The sequence below is a fragment of the Aythya ferina genome (genome assembly GCF_964211825.1).
Source record: "Aythya ferina genome assembly, chromosome: 1".
Classification (NCBI taxonomy): domain Eukaryota; kingdom Metazoa; phylum Chordata; class Aves; order Anseriformes; family Anatidae; genus Aythya; species Aythya ferina.
In genome coordinates this window covers 117,012,320-117,028,248 of record NC_140296.1, presented here as the reverse complement: position 1 = coordinate 117,028,248, position 15,929 = coordinate 117,012,320, and the positions used below count along the sequence as shown (strand labels likewise).

Sequence of the window (15,929 nt, the reverse complement as noted above, 5' to 3'; positions counted from 1 at the left end):
GGGCTGTAGCCGGATCTGGGACAGGGAAGGGACTCATAACATCTCTAACCAAGAGCCTTGTTCTTTTCCCAGTGTGGGGACACCCTGAACCATACAATGGAGATGTGTCTATGCCCTTGTAGAGCCTCAGCCTTTTTCTCGTCTTCACCATATGATGACATTGTACCAAGACATCTGCGGTCTGTGTAATCTGTTTCTGGAAACACAGAGTTTGACTTGGTGGACCCTAATGATAGTGTTTTAAAAAGCACCCTCACAGCTGCCAGGTACAGATGAAGTGTGATGGCATAAGATGTGACAAGGCCTGGACATTGCATGGAGGTTGATGCGGTGTGGGCACATCTACCCTTCTCCCCAGCATGTCTTGAGTAGGTACCAAGTGTCTGGCAGGGGTCATACTTTCTGCAGTGCTCTTGGTCACTGGAAGTACTTTAACTCCAGAGACATCATGCCCAGCGAGGTGGGGCTCCTCACCTGGGTGAAACCACACCTGCCCGTGTGTAATCACAGACCCTCTGTTTTAGTCAGATCTCTCTCATATGCCCTCCCTATTTCTATGGTAAGGGTTTTGCCCTTTTTATTTACTTATTTATTTGGTAATTGATGTTTTGTCTTCTGTTCTCTCCTTTTTCAGGGCCAGATGGCAACCCATGACTTATCCCTCCTTCTTATCCCAGTGACTCTTTGGCACCAGAGGAAAAAACTTCTGCAAGAAGCCTGTCTCTACAGTCACTAAGCTCCCAGAGACTTGGCAGCAGTTTTCCTATCTTCTTTGCTGTAGTTTATTTCTTTACCCTCCCTCCTAGGTGTTTTACTAATTCTTTGTTTTTCCCATCTCCTTTACCAGCACTTTCTGTAGGCTGCATTTTTTTTCCTTCTGTGTAAAGCAGTGTGATTCACGGGATATGGCTTTGTAGCTCCTGCTTAGTGACCTCTCCTGGTTCCTCACCTCGTGTTCTCCACTGATCAGAGCCATTGGTGTTTAGATGCTCAGCAGAGGTGATTGCACAGCCTTTGACACCTCACATCCCCTGCTGCCTGGATTTGAAAGAGGTAATCATTTCCAGAGACCTGCCAGTGACCCTTTCCTCGAGCTTTTGTCGTTCACCTTTTACTATCTTTTTTTTTTTTTTTTTTTTTTTTTTTTTTTTTTTTTTTAAGAGCTTGAAGTATCTGGATTCTTCTGCTAGGCATGAAAAGGACACATGCACTGAAATCTTAATGACTTCACCATTCTTTCAGAGTACTTTCACCTGAAACAATATTGCATGGTTACCTCTGTGTCAAATCTTTAATGCCTTTTGGAGTGGAATCTCCAGCTTCTATTCTGGTTCCTTTTCTATTCACTCAAAAACAAGGGGACACTGTGAGATGGAAAGGTTCAATACCTCTCCTTTTTAACTCAGTACATACTCATGCTGCCTGGCAATGATGCCTGCGTTGTTACTCCTTCCAGAAGTTGAGCAGAATGTCAAAAGGACCTATGTGCAGGCAAGGAAACTGCTCACAGATTTAACTGTGAATATTTGAAACAACCAAGAAGTTGAGAAGACCTGAGACAACTTTGGACATCAGGAGAAAACTTTTTTTTCCTTGGGTTTACTATACGGTTTCTTCAACAGAAATGCCTGATGCTCGATGTGATCACTAGACTGCTGTTTGGAGTGGGTCTAGCTATTTCTTGCCATGTATTACAGGTGACATCCAGTGCCATAGAGAGTGAGAAAATATTTCTGCACATTTTTCACGTTTTATTTGAGTTTTTATGAGCCATAAAAAAAAAGAAACTAAGACTAAAGAAACAGATTAGTCTTATTTAGATTATTTAAATGACCCTGTTTTGTCCAGAGAGTTAAAATTGTACATCAAAAATCCTAAAGGCTATGTTAAATCAATTGCAAACACAGAGAAAATTGACTTTTAATAGTATAAAAGCAAAAAGTCTTATAACTCCCCTCCAAAGCCCCTTGATATGTCTTTGATGAACCCATCTGAGAAAAGAGCTGAAAATTGATTTCCAAAAGCATAATGTACTTTTTTTTTTCTTTTTTTTTTCATTTTTGCTTCAATAAATGATACATTTGAAATATTTCCTTTGGGTTCACAGTAAATAGATGAAGTAATGATTTTGTGTTTTTTCTTTCCTTTTTTTTTATTTTTTATTTTTTTTTATTTTTTTTTATAATGTCTTGCAGTAAAGCAACTTCTGGATTGTTTCAAATGCGCTGGCAACATAAATAGCAACAGTTTTCCAGATGAAGAAATCTATGTGGGATATGTTAAATGGTAAGCTAAACCTGAGTGCTGAGTCTCATGAAAGGTATAAGAAAAGGAAATTCTGCTGCTTTGGTGACAATGTAGATGCTTACATTTTAAGTCCAAGGCTGGTTGTGCTATTTTGAATGGATTTAGTCTCTGTTTTTTCTTCTCCTTTTCAAAGTGCTTCACAAATTGTGGTATTCGTGCCTTCATTCATTACTTGTAATTGTGCAGGGAATCATTTGTCTACACCGCAGCTGTTAGATTTGCTATAAATCAAATTCAGTGTCCATTTTCTTTTTTTTTTTTTTTTTCTTTTCCCCTTCCTGGTCACCTGAGTTTATGTGGTGCTATTCTTCTCCAGTCAGAAAAAAATGAAAAAAAATTAAAAAACTGTGACTAACTTTAAATACAGATAAATTCTAATATTTGGAGTACAAACTCACATAGATCAGAACAGGTCTAGGGGCAGCTATAAACATGCAGTAGTCTTTGGTCTGTGAAGGAAAATGGGAGTGAGAGTTGACTAATGCGTTTCTACAGACGTGGTTTTATGTTAAGGTTCCTCCACCTACATTAAGAGCTTCTTGCAACAAGAAGCTTTTCATCATCTAAAAAATGTTTTATCAAATGTGTATATATAGAGTTCTACTCAGTGTGTGCTGTAGGATAACTCTGCACTTATTAATTAACCACTTAACTCCTTAACTATGTTCTCTTATAAAAATTGCTTTCCTATTCTAGTAATCATCTGAAATTTAGGCTGGAGGAAGCCAAATTTTGTTTCTCAGAGCTCAGCAGACCAATGCTGTTGTCCTTCCTGGCAGGGAACTAATGGATGGGCTGACAGTACCATGGGAGCAGTATGCCTGCTCAAGACTTCAAGCCAACTTTTTATTTTCAGCCTGTCTGTATCCTGGGTTTGACTGGTACAGTGACTTGAAAGTGGGTTATACAAGCTAACATAATGTTATGCGCAGTGTTGAGAGGAACACTGCTGTGAAATCTCTCTTTTGTAATATCTTGGCACCACCAGTCCTTGGTGAAAAATTGAATAGATTGTGTTCAAGTCTAAGGATGGGCAAGAAGAGCTGGTAATAGCCCAGTTCACATATCACAGAGGTGCATGCATCCATCTCTGTAACTGGACTACTTTTTGTCTGCTGTAACATTCCCCACCTTGTGGGAGGGTGTCTGCACCCACTGAAGTCTCTCGTGGCAGGCTCAGTGATGCTCATAGTGTTGCTGTGAAATCAGATGCAGTTAAGAGGAAGATGCACGCTATGGATGGGTCCCTAGTCTAGTGATTTATGTACCTAAACTCCATCCTTTTTCTGTTACAAACATTTTGCACAGCTTTTAGCAAGTTGTTCAATCTTTCCACCTGCAGGCTGGGTGTGTGAGCATTTGTGTTCTTCACAGGGGTGTTGTGAAGAAGCATCTCATCAGAAACCAAGTGAAGGCTTTGCGATATTGAGAATGTAGAGATGGTAAAGCCTCCAGCCAAGAAGCAGCAGTGGGATGTAAGAGAGAATAAGGACTTTAATTCTGAGTTGTTTTGTACTCATGGGAAAGTTGGTCTGTAAAATGTCAAGAACAGCTTTTGCTTCTCATGCCCTGGGGTTCATGCTATTCTCAAATTCAGATAATGTGTGTTGACAGAAAGGGAGAAATTACACTTTTTGTTTAGAGGAAAGGCATGTAATAGTTTCCTCCTTTTGGATTCACAAGTATTTATTTAGATACTGTGCACCATGTTGTGCTTGCACATAGAAGACCCTTCAACACCTCATTGGTACAATGGACTATTGGTCTCAGTTTATGCCAGGCTTTTGTAGCTAGTGGTGCAATGAGCACTGAAATCACCAACCAAGTGGTCATTTCTGAGCCACACAGGAGGCTTTGCAGTCAGGTCCTGCACAACCTCCCTGTCACACAGTACAAGAACCCAGGCAAGATGTGTGTCCGGTTCATTTGACAGCTATCCCAAAAGGAGGAGCAAACCATGTACATCTGTATGGAGCAGCAACAAATTTTGGTGCAAAAGCAGGGCAGAAATTCATATCCACACATCTGAAGACATGGAAAGATGTTCTAATTGCTTTGTCTCACGTTACACAGCATCTGGTTTGTTTTAAGCACGTGGCATGGACATGAAGATGCTGGAGAATAGAGTGGGTACTTTTACACTGAGCTGTTTCCCAGGGGGCTGGAGACCTCACTGGTGTGCTCACATAGGGGTGCAGAGCTTGGTGTCACCTCATCCTGAGCTGGAGGTGCAAGTGGAGCTGTGTGAGCAGGGTGGGAAGCGTAGCCCACAGCTGGGAGTCACACAACATGGGGTGGTGCTGGGACAGGCGCCCAGTGATGTGTTGTCACAGGAGCTGGGTGATCTGATAATTTGCATGCAACAGAGCACAGACTGAAACAGGGAATTTAAAAAAAAAACACAACATGCAATCCTGTCCTTATACAAAGCTTGACTCAGGGTAGATGTGGTGGAGGCCCTCTAGCCAGCTTCAATTAATGGTTCCTGGACAGTCCCTCACTTCCAAATCATGTAGTGTTATAATAACTGTCTGGTAGCTCACAGAAAGAATATAAAACTACTTCTGTCTTTGAAGTTCACAGCCAGGGAATCATGGTTCCTAAAGACTATTAATTATCTCAGCAGCCAAACTATGCTAGGCAAAAATCCAGTCTAAATGGCAGGCAGCAAGGCTGGTGTTATATTGCAGCTCTTCCTCAGAATAATGTCTGCAAACCAGGAACAGAAATGGTGTGCACACTCTAATCTCATTGAAACAGCCTGCAGAGGTACATGTATAAATCAGGGGTTAAGCAGAAATGTGTTTTTCTGAAGAAAGTGAAGGCACTTTCAGTGTTTAATTAACAGAATGCTAATTGGGTAAATGAGGGAGAATTAAAAGGGAAGCACAAATTGTCTGTAAGAGATTGGCGGTGAAGCTCTTATAGCTGAATATTTGACCTGTGAATAGAAATCATAAGTCAAGAACAAACTCTTAATTTGAGAGTTGTGGTATTGAACTAAAGATGTTGAGAAAATCTAGATTCTGGAGAGTGAAAATACTTGTAAAAAAAAAGTGCTGTGTTAGCCAAGAATATGTGCATGCTGTATACAGATGGACTTCCTTGCAGTGGTTGCAGTTTTACCTCACAGTCCTGTGAGCATTTTTTTTTTTCCCTCGTTTGTCCTCCCACGTGGCTCTGATACATCAGAGCTGGGAGCAGGGAAAGGAGGTCAAAGAATAAGTTTTTGCTCATGGGCACTCATATTATAAGATGCTCAGGAAGGGCTTTATTCATAAGAAATGGGACCACATGATTCACCGTGGTTACAAGGAGTGTAATTTAAAAGCATGCAGCCCTGGGGCACAGCAGGCAGAGGTGTGATAAGTCTGAGCATCCAGCCTGCAGAGAAGGAAAAAGCAGAACCTCCGAGCCTGGGCTCACTTTTGGCACTCTGCTTGTCAGGTGATGCTCCTTGGTGGTTTAAGCCCACTTTTGGGGCAGCAATGAGAGCATTTTGATGCCTTGTGGCAGTGCTGGGCTCTGAACGCTGCACGCTCAGCGCACCTGCTTTGAGCAAGGCTCATTTGGTAGTGGTGGTAGCGCCATGCTGGGGGAGAGGCTTTGCAGCCAGAGAAATATGTCCTGTGGTTGTGTACTGCTCGGTGGCCATAAAACCCAGAAGACCACGTCTCTTTTTGTGACTGTGCAGGTACAAATGGCTTGAGGCAGTCCAAGCAGCAGCCAAGCAGAGAAAAAAAAAAAAAAAAAAAAAGCCAGTGTTACTAGAGGTCTTCCAAAGCACTTGCAAAGTTAAATAAGCAGCAAATGCTTCCATTCATGTGCAAAACTCATTTAGGTTGTAGCTGGAAACAAGGCTCTGTGAAGCACTCCAGTCAGTCTCCTCTTTTACGTGTACTTTATTTTAAGAACTGGAAAGGGGGCAATCTGATAAACACTGAATATAGGTCCTCTCGGTTCTTTAGAAGCAGAAAACAAACCATACATCACAGCTGTGCTTCATCCTAAGATACTGACAGCAGGCTTGAGGTGTGTTTATAGCAGTGCTCTGTGTTTGATATAGACATATATATATGAAAATATGTCTTTAAAAATATGTTCTCCAAAATTAATATCTCAGCCTATAATTTAGTTTTGGACCATGTATGTTTTATTTTTGTATTCTAGACACTTCTCTGAGTGCTCTGATTCAGTGGGTCTCCAGCATCAGCAAACTGATCAAAAACTTCAGGACTGAGCTAATGCCTCCAAAATTAGTGGGCCTTATTTTGAGGGTGGCCCTGGTCACAATGTGTGCCCTGTGAAGACCAGCAGGCTGGGGAGCACTGGGCTGTAGCCCACGTTTACTTATCTGAGTTTCATTGCTTCAGCCAGCCCCATGACAAAACCAGGTATTTTGTGTAATAATACATTGCTTCTTTTCCTACTACCAGTGACAGTAATTTCTTTTGTTCCCGTGTCAGTCATGACTCTTGGACTAAAAGTGAGCATGTTCCTCAAGTTACAACGAGTGGTCAGAACTGATTAATTGCATTGGCACCTGGTTCATTTGATGAGTCTCAGGGACTTGGATTCATGTATTGTTTTTTTTTTTTTCTGAGGCTGAAATTGGTGTTTAACATATTATTGACCAAATTTTCTCTGATGTGACTTGGGACAAATTAATGTCACCGTTTCATTTAGGAGCTTCAAGGGCATGAATAAATAACAAGTTTTGCACGAGAAAACTAAATAGGGTGTGAAATTTCATTGTGATTGTGAGCAAGTAATTGTATGTTAGGTTTGGATATGATTGATTGTGGCACGTGTTATGTATCTGTGCTTATCTTGAAAATCTTCACAGAGATCTTATTCTATTGAAAAAAAAAATTAGTAAGGGATTGTATTTTGAGGTGAATTAAGATTATGAGTTGGTTGAGTTGGCATATTACTGTTTTCACTCTGGAGATGACTATGATCTTCTTCAGTTGAGGAGGAAAAAGAAGTAACACTATGCTCCTCTCCCAACCTACCCCGAACTCCCAAAGACCTAGATGTGGCATGGTGATATTTAAAAAAAAAAATGCAACCAGCCAGTTGTAAATGGAAAAATAATGTTTATCTGAATCAGATATCATGCTTGGTTACTGTGTCCTGCCTCCCACAGTTGACATAATGCTGGTGGGGTGTTTGTGCCTACAGAGAGCTATGTTTCCAAGCACTGTGTGCCACTGCAGTATCCAGATGCTTCTTCAGCAGGCTTGTCTACCCTTAGGGTGAGAGACATCTAAGCTGGCCTTGGCTGAACACCAGATGGCTCTGTTTGTCACAGCAAAGAAGATTCCCCAAAGTCCCATGAACCATTGTGCAGAGTCACCCAAGAGAGTCTGCAGCCACCAGCCAGGAGCCAGAGCTAATAAGCCTGGCTGGGCACAAGCTGATGCCAAGGGAACCTAGAGAGATACTGCTGCACTTTCTTTGGTCCCCATCATTTCCCATTCCAGTTCAGCACTTAAGAAATAGACACTTGGGCTGGCTTTTCCTGGAGCAGCTCCAATTGGGCAAGGTTTCCTGAAACGTTATCTATGTTTTCTGAGAGTGAGCAGGCTGCTTCCAGGGCTGGAGCTTGTCCTCATAAGCATGCTATTAGGCACAAGTTAACGAGCCTTGCTGGGCTCACTCTGGCTTGCACAAGTTAGTCTCTGCATGTATAGCATGGTCCATCCCCATATAGAGATTAAAGGTAGGACTGTGTTATAGTTCCCCCTCATAAAGGAGGGTGAAGGGGGGGGTGACGGGGAGTTGAGGTACAGTGAGAGAAGGCAGGTCCATGCTGGATGGAGGTATGGACAGCACTGCATTCAAGAGGCTTTCACCAGAGTGTTCAGTGTGGAGAGGAAACACATTTTATGTGGAGCCATTGGGTTCAAGAAAACCACAAATCCATTCATTTTGAAGCAGACTCCTTTCTGCCTTCTGAGCGTCCTTGCTTCTGGATGCTCCGTGAGAACCAGTGGCAGAGCAATCGCATGACCCAGCTCCAGCATGCCTGGTCCGCTGCTGATAACAGCAAAGCCAAGCATTCACACTCAACCATACACAAACACAGCTTTTTGGCTACTTCAGTATTAACAATAGCTATTTAGGACAGTAACTGATAGTTTGGTTTATAGTTTTTGTTCAAGAGCTGCTCTTCTGGGTTCACTCCTCAATGTCAGGAGCATTGACAGTATACTGCTAATTACAGCCCTTTTATTAGTAATAATAATAAAAACCTGGGATGAATGTTTTAAAGTATAGCTATAAAAACCTTGCTGGAAAGATTTTTGGCAATCCCTTATGAGTTGGCTTCGGTTTTTGGTTTCTTGCTGTTTTCCCTAAGGTCTAGATTTTCTCGGTAAGTTTCTGACATGTGACAAGCAAATCCTTGCAGACAATTTCAAAAAAATACAGTGCATTTTGAGAAATCTCCTGTGCAGGAGGTCAAGTCATCCAGTTACAAAACACAACTTTGCCTGATATACTGTGGGTGTGAGGAAGCAATGCCCTTGAGCTGAAGTACCAGACCCATTTATTTTGGCTCAGTTTAGATCCGACCTGCGTGAAAGGCATGGGCAAAATTGAGATGCACTGGCTTGCTCTGAAATCAGAGAGATTTGGCATCAGAGTTTTGACTTTCCTTGAATATAGATGCTGTGGAGAAGCTCACATGGTTCTAATTTAAATTAAAATGAAATCTAAAACAACAGCAAGAAGAATCCAAGGATGAGTCAGGTCTACCAGGGCACTTTCCATCTCCCTGAAGTTTTTCCTTTGGGACTGCCACGCTCTTTAGCTGACAGCCCTGGCACTTCTTTAATGTGAAATCTTCCAGGAAAATAATTAGAAAATGGGTCAGAACAGAACTCAAAGAAACCTGAGAAATTACAGAAAAATGTTCAACTTCCTGCAACACCGACCTTGAATTCATCAAACCTATGAATGCAGATCAGGCAGGATAAGCGAGCCACATGAGACCAATTCAATATGCCTTTTGCCAGCATGCCGATTTACCAAAGTCACCAGAAATCCTCCCGGAATGTTTTCCTTCATGGTGATGAGGAGGATCTTGAAATCCAGTGACTTCATTAACACTGCTCTTTCCCTTCCCTTGACTTAGGGAAGTTTCACCTGTGTACAGGCTCACTCAGTTAATGAGATGTGACACTTGCCTTACCGCTAATAAGAAGCAGAAATCGGAAGAAATGTATACACTTCTGAAATATTGCTGCAGGCCCCCTTTCTGTACATCTGGTACATATTTCTAATCTTTTGTTTTTCAGGGTAAGGTGGTGGAAATATGGAAGTCATCAGCAGTTAGTTCTTTTCATAAAGGAGAAGATGCTGAAAATCTATGTAATTACAGACCCATTTCAATTTTATTCTCTGCAGTTAAATTATTTCCATGTCTTTTTTATAGTCAAAATGAACAAGTTTAGTTTACAAATATTTTACTACCATTAGAGTAACTTGATTTCCATTATCATCATTTTACAACTGTAGTATTATTAAAAGTGACAAATGACTCTGTAGTCAATTGCTCTACTGTGTGTTTGTGCGGCGGTTTATCTCTACTGCCAACCTTTGATCTAATGAGAGGCAGCAGATTTTATTTGTCCTTTTTGTTTTTTTGGCAGGCGACAGCTTTGCCTAAGTGACAGGAAACAATTCATTTTTCAAGTGCGGCAGCTGGAAATTTTTCTGTAATGAAAGATTTGGCATGGCAGCATTTGGGGATCCTGCAACAGTCATCAACAATGGCCTTATCTGCACGTTTCTACATTTATAGTAGCCCTTAGCAACAACGCAGAGATGCTACAACTTTTGCCTGTTTTCTCCTACAGGTCTGCCAAGCGCTGGTCTGAATGCCTGGGGATTTCTGCACTCCAGTTTTATGGACTCCTGGCTACACACAGCCTGTGACCAAGACTTCCACAGCAGTGCCATCCAGCGAAGGGACCACAGTGACTCCGGTCTTATGTACTCGCCTCCCTGTGTATATCCTGGTTGCCACCTCTGTGGTGTTTTGGGCAGCTCACAATGCTGAAAGCGCGCACCCACTGCTCTCCAACACGGGGTGATGGTGGGACTGGTGATGGTGGCTTCCCTTGCCAGCAGCTCATCTTGCCCCAAGGTTGGCCACATCGGTGCGAGTTAGCCAGGAGTATCCCTCCATAGGGATGAATGTCTCACCCCCGTCTTGTGTCACAGAAGAGAAAGTGTGGACTCTGGTGCTTCTGGCATCTCAGTGTTAATATCATTACTCTGTTAATTGTACGGGGCTGACAATTATCTGTGTCCCTATTGCAAACCCAGCAGGAATGTCCTGAGTCAGGGCTCAAGGGGGTAAAAAGAAACTCAATGGTTTTCTTCATTTTAGTCTTAATCAAAACTGAGTTGAAACTGGACTTGAGGTGGCTGAGTTTGTTTATTTGTGTTGAATGTTTCCCTCAGTCTGAGGGCTCGCATGTGCTGGGGACACCTGGGGTTTTTCTGCTTAGTGGGAGCAAGCCTTGCCCTGAAGTCACTCCCTGGAGGGTGACACAGCTTAGTTGTCCTCAGTAGGGACATCACTGCATGAACTTGGCACGCCTGAATTGTTGGGACTCGTGTTGCATGCTGTACCTGCCACTTTTTAATATAAACAGAATAAGAGCAAAGCCCAAGGATAACTGTTGTTGTATGTCAGTGTCAGTCAGTACTTAGGCTTTAAGATTATGAGGCCTATGTAGATCTGAAATACCAACAATCATTTTTGGGGGAGAAGTGGTAACGCTTTAGTATCTGTTGCTCCAAATAGCTGGAATTGATTACAAGCCTAGCTGAAGGTTTTGTCCTCGTATTGGACAGTTTACAGTTCAGGCTCTTTCCTTATTTATTCCTATAGAAAGGCAGCTATGTTTGCTCATTTCCCCCTTTTCTGAACATTAAGTAGAAAGGTTTAGAAACTTTTTTAATGAAAAGTGTAGGCATTAGTTTTCTGAAAATGAACTTATTTGCAGAAATATTTGTTTCTCTTTTTAAAATTTGCCTTTCTTTAAAGTATACTGTAAAAGTATACTTTACAAAAATTTTGGGAGTCAGCAAATTTGGAAATTTTGGGAGTCAGCAAATATTTTTAAATTTAAATTTAAAATTTAAATTTATTTTTAAATGTTTTAGTCACTGAGCTTAATCTATTCTTGAATTAGTTCATATTTGATTAGTTCATCATTTGGGATGATGTATTTTTTAAATTTTTGCCTGAAAATTATGTGGCTTAAAAAGAGCTTAAAAAAAAAAAAGCAGAAATACTGTCTTCAGTGGAAAGGGAAAACAGCAGGGTTTGGTGAAGTAGTCCCAGCTATCTGGCCACCATGTATCATTCATAAAATCATAGAAGGGTTTGGTTTGGAAGAGGCCTTAAAGGCCACCTTGTTCCACCCCCCTGCCATGGGCAGGGACACCTTCCACCAGACCATGTTACCCAAAGCCCCATCCAACCTGGCCTTCAACACCTCCATGGATGGGGCATCCACAGCTTCTCTGGGCAGCCTGTGCCAGGGCCTCACCGCCCTCTGAGTGAAGAATTTCTTCCTAATGTCTAGATTTATACCCTGTTTTAGTTTAAAGTTTTTACCCCTTGTCCTATGTATGGATCAAACTGGAGGCAGACATGGCTATGGTGATGAACTTGCAGTGAGGGCATTTGGGGATATTGCAAAGCCATTCAACTTTCCCAATGTGTGTTGTTGGCCCTTGGTGAGCATTTGTGCGGTAGCTGCAGCGGTGGCCAGCTTCAGGGTTGCTGAAATCCCAGGGCAGATGCTTTACAGGGAGAGGTAATGTAAGGAAAGGGGGGGAGGTGGCTGATTTGTGCCTGTCTGGCAGTTGCAGGAGCAGTGCTGCCTCATGAGGGACATTCGTGTCATTAAGGAAGGCAGAAGCAGAGCATCACCAGCCAGAGTTGCATCCTGTGGTACCCAAACATATAGAGCAAGGACAGTCCAGTGGCAGCAACCAAGATCAGCCAAGAGTCCAGACCACTAGATAAGTCCATGGTGAGGAGGCAGGCCTGAGGTCAGGGCCAGGATGGATGAACATGGTGTACGGCCAGGCATGGGCACAGCTGTGACATGGCTCAGACGAGGAGCTGCGACAAGCACCTAAGCTTAAATGAGGTACATAAGCACTGTCAGGAGAAATGCTTGCATGTGAGATATTGTGCTTTGAGCCAAGCATGAGCAGTGTGTGGGTGTCCCTTTTTGATTGAGGATAATAATTTGGGAGTTTGGGCCATTATATCATCATTGCATTATTATTATTTTTTTTTTTTTTCAGTACTACTTTCAGTGAAGTAGTTTGTTTTTTTTTTTTTTTTTTTTTTTTTTTTTTCCTCCTACCTTCCTGAGAACCTCTTGTGAAGGAAATGCTTCATAACAAAGGTTAATTCCTTTGCCTCCTCCTGCCCTCTGCAAACCAAAAGTCATTTTAAAAATGTTTAGAATGGAAATGTGTCTGTTAATATTTACTATTCTGCTGGCATTTCTTTTTCAGTTTCTTGAGGTAAAGATTTTTCTGATTCAGCCTGTAAAACCCTTTGGTATTATGGACATTTCCCCCCTGTGCTGTGCACTGTGGTTGTATGGCATCACAGCCACCTTCTGAGTCAGGGCTCCATTCAACCCTCTGCATATCACTGTGGCAATAGACATTGCTGGATGAATAAGGGTTAAAACATTCCATGATAACTTGGGCAGCTTACCTGCTGGGAGAGTGATTTGTGAGTCTAACCACCTTGGTGCCATCCACTCTTGACCCTGTAAACACTGCTCATGTCTGTGCTCCCACAGAGCCTGGTGGGTGTTATGACAATGATTGCACTTCTGCAAGAGCTTGGCTTTGGAGCTGGTTAATTGTATTGCGTTTAAGCATTGACATTTTGGCAGCATTTCCTTTTCTGCCACCAAACAATCGTTCACAAATGTTTCCGTTATTCAGCCATCTGTAATGCATGCCTATCAAAGGAGGAGCAGTCCTAATAATAATTACTGTCAGCCGCGTGCAGTGATGCAGTCACTTTGCAGCATTTACTCTTGGTGTAGTTCCAGTCAAATGGCGTATTTCCAATGCCAGCTTGATGCTCCTGTTGTAAAGGGGAATGTTTTACAGGAGAAGAGAGGCTTCTCATAATCCAGGCCTGTGGTCTGATACGATGCAGGGTGGCTGGGACTTTCAGTTCCACTTTGGTGTTTACTGGACTTACTGTATTTTTGTTGTTGTTTTGTTTCAGGTTCCCTGCATGGGTTGGGGTGGTTTTCCCATTTGGGGGTGCAGGGCGGCCTCCCGGCCAGGGACAAAGCAAGATGCTGCCTCATTGCCATGGCTGGCAGGGAGATCCCTCCTTTGACTGGCATACTGAAGAAAACGTTTTTCTAGTCCTTGTGGCAGTGAACAGGAAGAGTCACTCCATAATGAAACACAGTGAGTTGATCCCCTCGATTTTAGGGAGTTGTTCCCATATGCCTGGCAGCACTGAACCTGGCAAAAACTTGTATTTTAGGTGTAGTGACGCTCAAACTTTATGCAAGGCTTTCCATTACCCTGAGCTTCACAGCCCCCTGAGGAGAGCTGTTACAGCTCAGGGAAGGAGACCTGCTCAGGAAAGATTAAGTGCCATTCTTTGTGCTCCATAGGGGGGCTGGTTTGAGCTGGGATTAGCTTGTACAGACTTCTGAGCCACTTGTCCCATGCTTGGGTTTCCTGTGCTGCATAATTAATGGTGGTTTTGGGGCAGCGCCTGCGGACACCTGTGTTGTTGGTACAGGCAGACACAAGGACCTGTGTGTGCTAAAATAATAGTGATCGCAGCTCAGATGTTTGAATGCCAGAGCACTGCTACAATAACTTTTACTTAGGGTATTTTTTTTGGGTCTGGGATCATCTTTGTGTTTTTCATTTGTTGATTTATATACCTGGTAAATATCCTCCTGTTATATTTCATATCACCCATTCTTTGGTTAACAAAATTTACCTGGTTTTGGATTTGTTTCCCTGAAAATCCTTGATAAAACTCCCTGACAGAGGGTGTCCTGGCTGCTGTGGAATGAGCCTGAATAACTTTGACAGACCTTGAAATGCATCTGTATGGATCAGATTACCTCAGAAGTAAGAGGAAATTTATATTTATTGGAAGGTACTGGTCCTTTCTTAGTACTTCTGCTAGCACTGAGAAAAATGTTAAGGGTAGCACTTTGGAAAGTGTATAATTAATATTACAGGGACAGTCTCAGGGCTGAGAGATCACAAAACTGGCATGCTGTAACTTACAGTAAAATTGCACTTTGAGAAATCACCATTAAAAAATGTTCCTACTCAACAGATCTGCTGCTGCTGTACAGAGCTGTATCTGCTGACTCTAGTCACAAAACAAGTACTTTGCTTTTTATTCTCATCAGTCCTGCAGAGCCAACACATCCATGGGACTGGGGGCTGGCTCTGGGGGACTGGCAGCTGAACTAAATTGTACCTGCAGCTGCTCTGAAGTGAACTCACCAGATAGAGGAGTCAAACTGGTAAGCAGCAGCTGAGAGCAGACCTGGTCTGCAGTAGGGATGCAAAGGAGGAGAGATGAAAACCACCACTTCAAGTCTGAGGTTCCAAAGAACAAACCAAAAAAACTAACAGTTTTGTAGGGGGGAGAAAAAAGTTTGTGTTTTTTTTTTTTTTTTTTTTCCTCTCCTTACAGGGCAAGACCATTTGTGTCTTGAAGTTCAATAGCTACAAGTGTTTTTTTTTTTTTTTTTTTTTTTTTTTTTTTTTTTCCCTCTGTAAATGCTGTGGGGGTGTTATATGTGGACAGAGTCATTATTAAATGATGTAGGTGCTGATTCCTTGCACTGAAGTGATTCCTCACACCAAATCACTTAAGAAGTCTACTCAGCTTAAATGTTGATGTTTGCGATGCTTGTTTAAACTCCAACGTTCTGGTACTGTTTCCTATTTTTGATGCTAAAGCATACATATCGTTTCTTGCTTTTATTTCCCTTATGAGTATTTGTGAAATGTTGACATTGGCATTGTAGTTTTGGGTAATATTTTCAACCTGAGATGCTCAGAAATCACGACCTGGACCTCCCCAAACCTGCTGAGACTTGCTTAAAACCCTGTCCCCCCCTTTTTTTTTTTTTCTTTTCCCTCCACATTGGTTTCTGAAATTTTGGGACATACTTATCTCCGGTTTTCAAACCTTCTTTCAGTAAAACAGTAAGTTTTTTTTTTTTTTTTTTTTTTTTTTTTGTTCCTTTGTTTTTAATTGTCTTACCAGTAATCACTACTTTTAGCTTGAAGATTCAAATTATAAAAAAAAAAAAATTTCAATGGCTGGCCATGGTGAAAGGAGACATCAGATGTTTAGGCTGGTGGGTGTGCTCAGGACAGAGGGACTTGGCTTAGCACTGGCAAGGCCCCTGGGTGGCAGCCCCTTGACTGTAGTCATTGACATTTGTCTGCTGGCTTCAGTAATCCAGTTCATTTGTGGAGTCTGGAGGTTTGCCTTCTGGCCAGCAATTAGGTGCTGTGCATTAGTTAAATGAGTTCATGTCCACATGGAGTGCAGCATC

At 42.1% G+C, this 15,929-nt stretch overlaps 1 long non-coding RNA gene across 1 annotated transcript; it reads left to right on the top strand.

The window, feature by feature from the left end:
* The first annotated feature begins 560 nt into the window (after positions 1 to 560).
* LOC311424669 lies at positions 561 to 10,736 on the top strand. Its single transcript, XR_014686152.1, has 4 exons — positions 561 to 596; positions 848 to 1,053; positions 2,196 to 2,286; positions 10,173 to 10,736. It is a non-coding gene; the product is annotated as an uncharacterized lncRNA (long non-coding RNA).
* Positions 10,737 to 15,929: the final 5,193 nt, after the last annotated feature.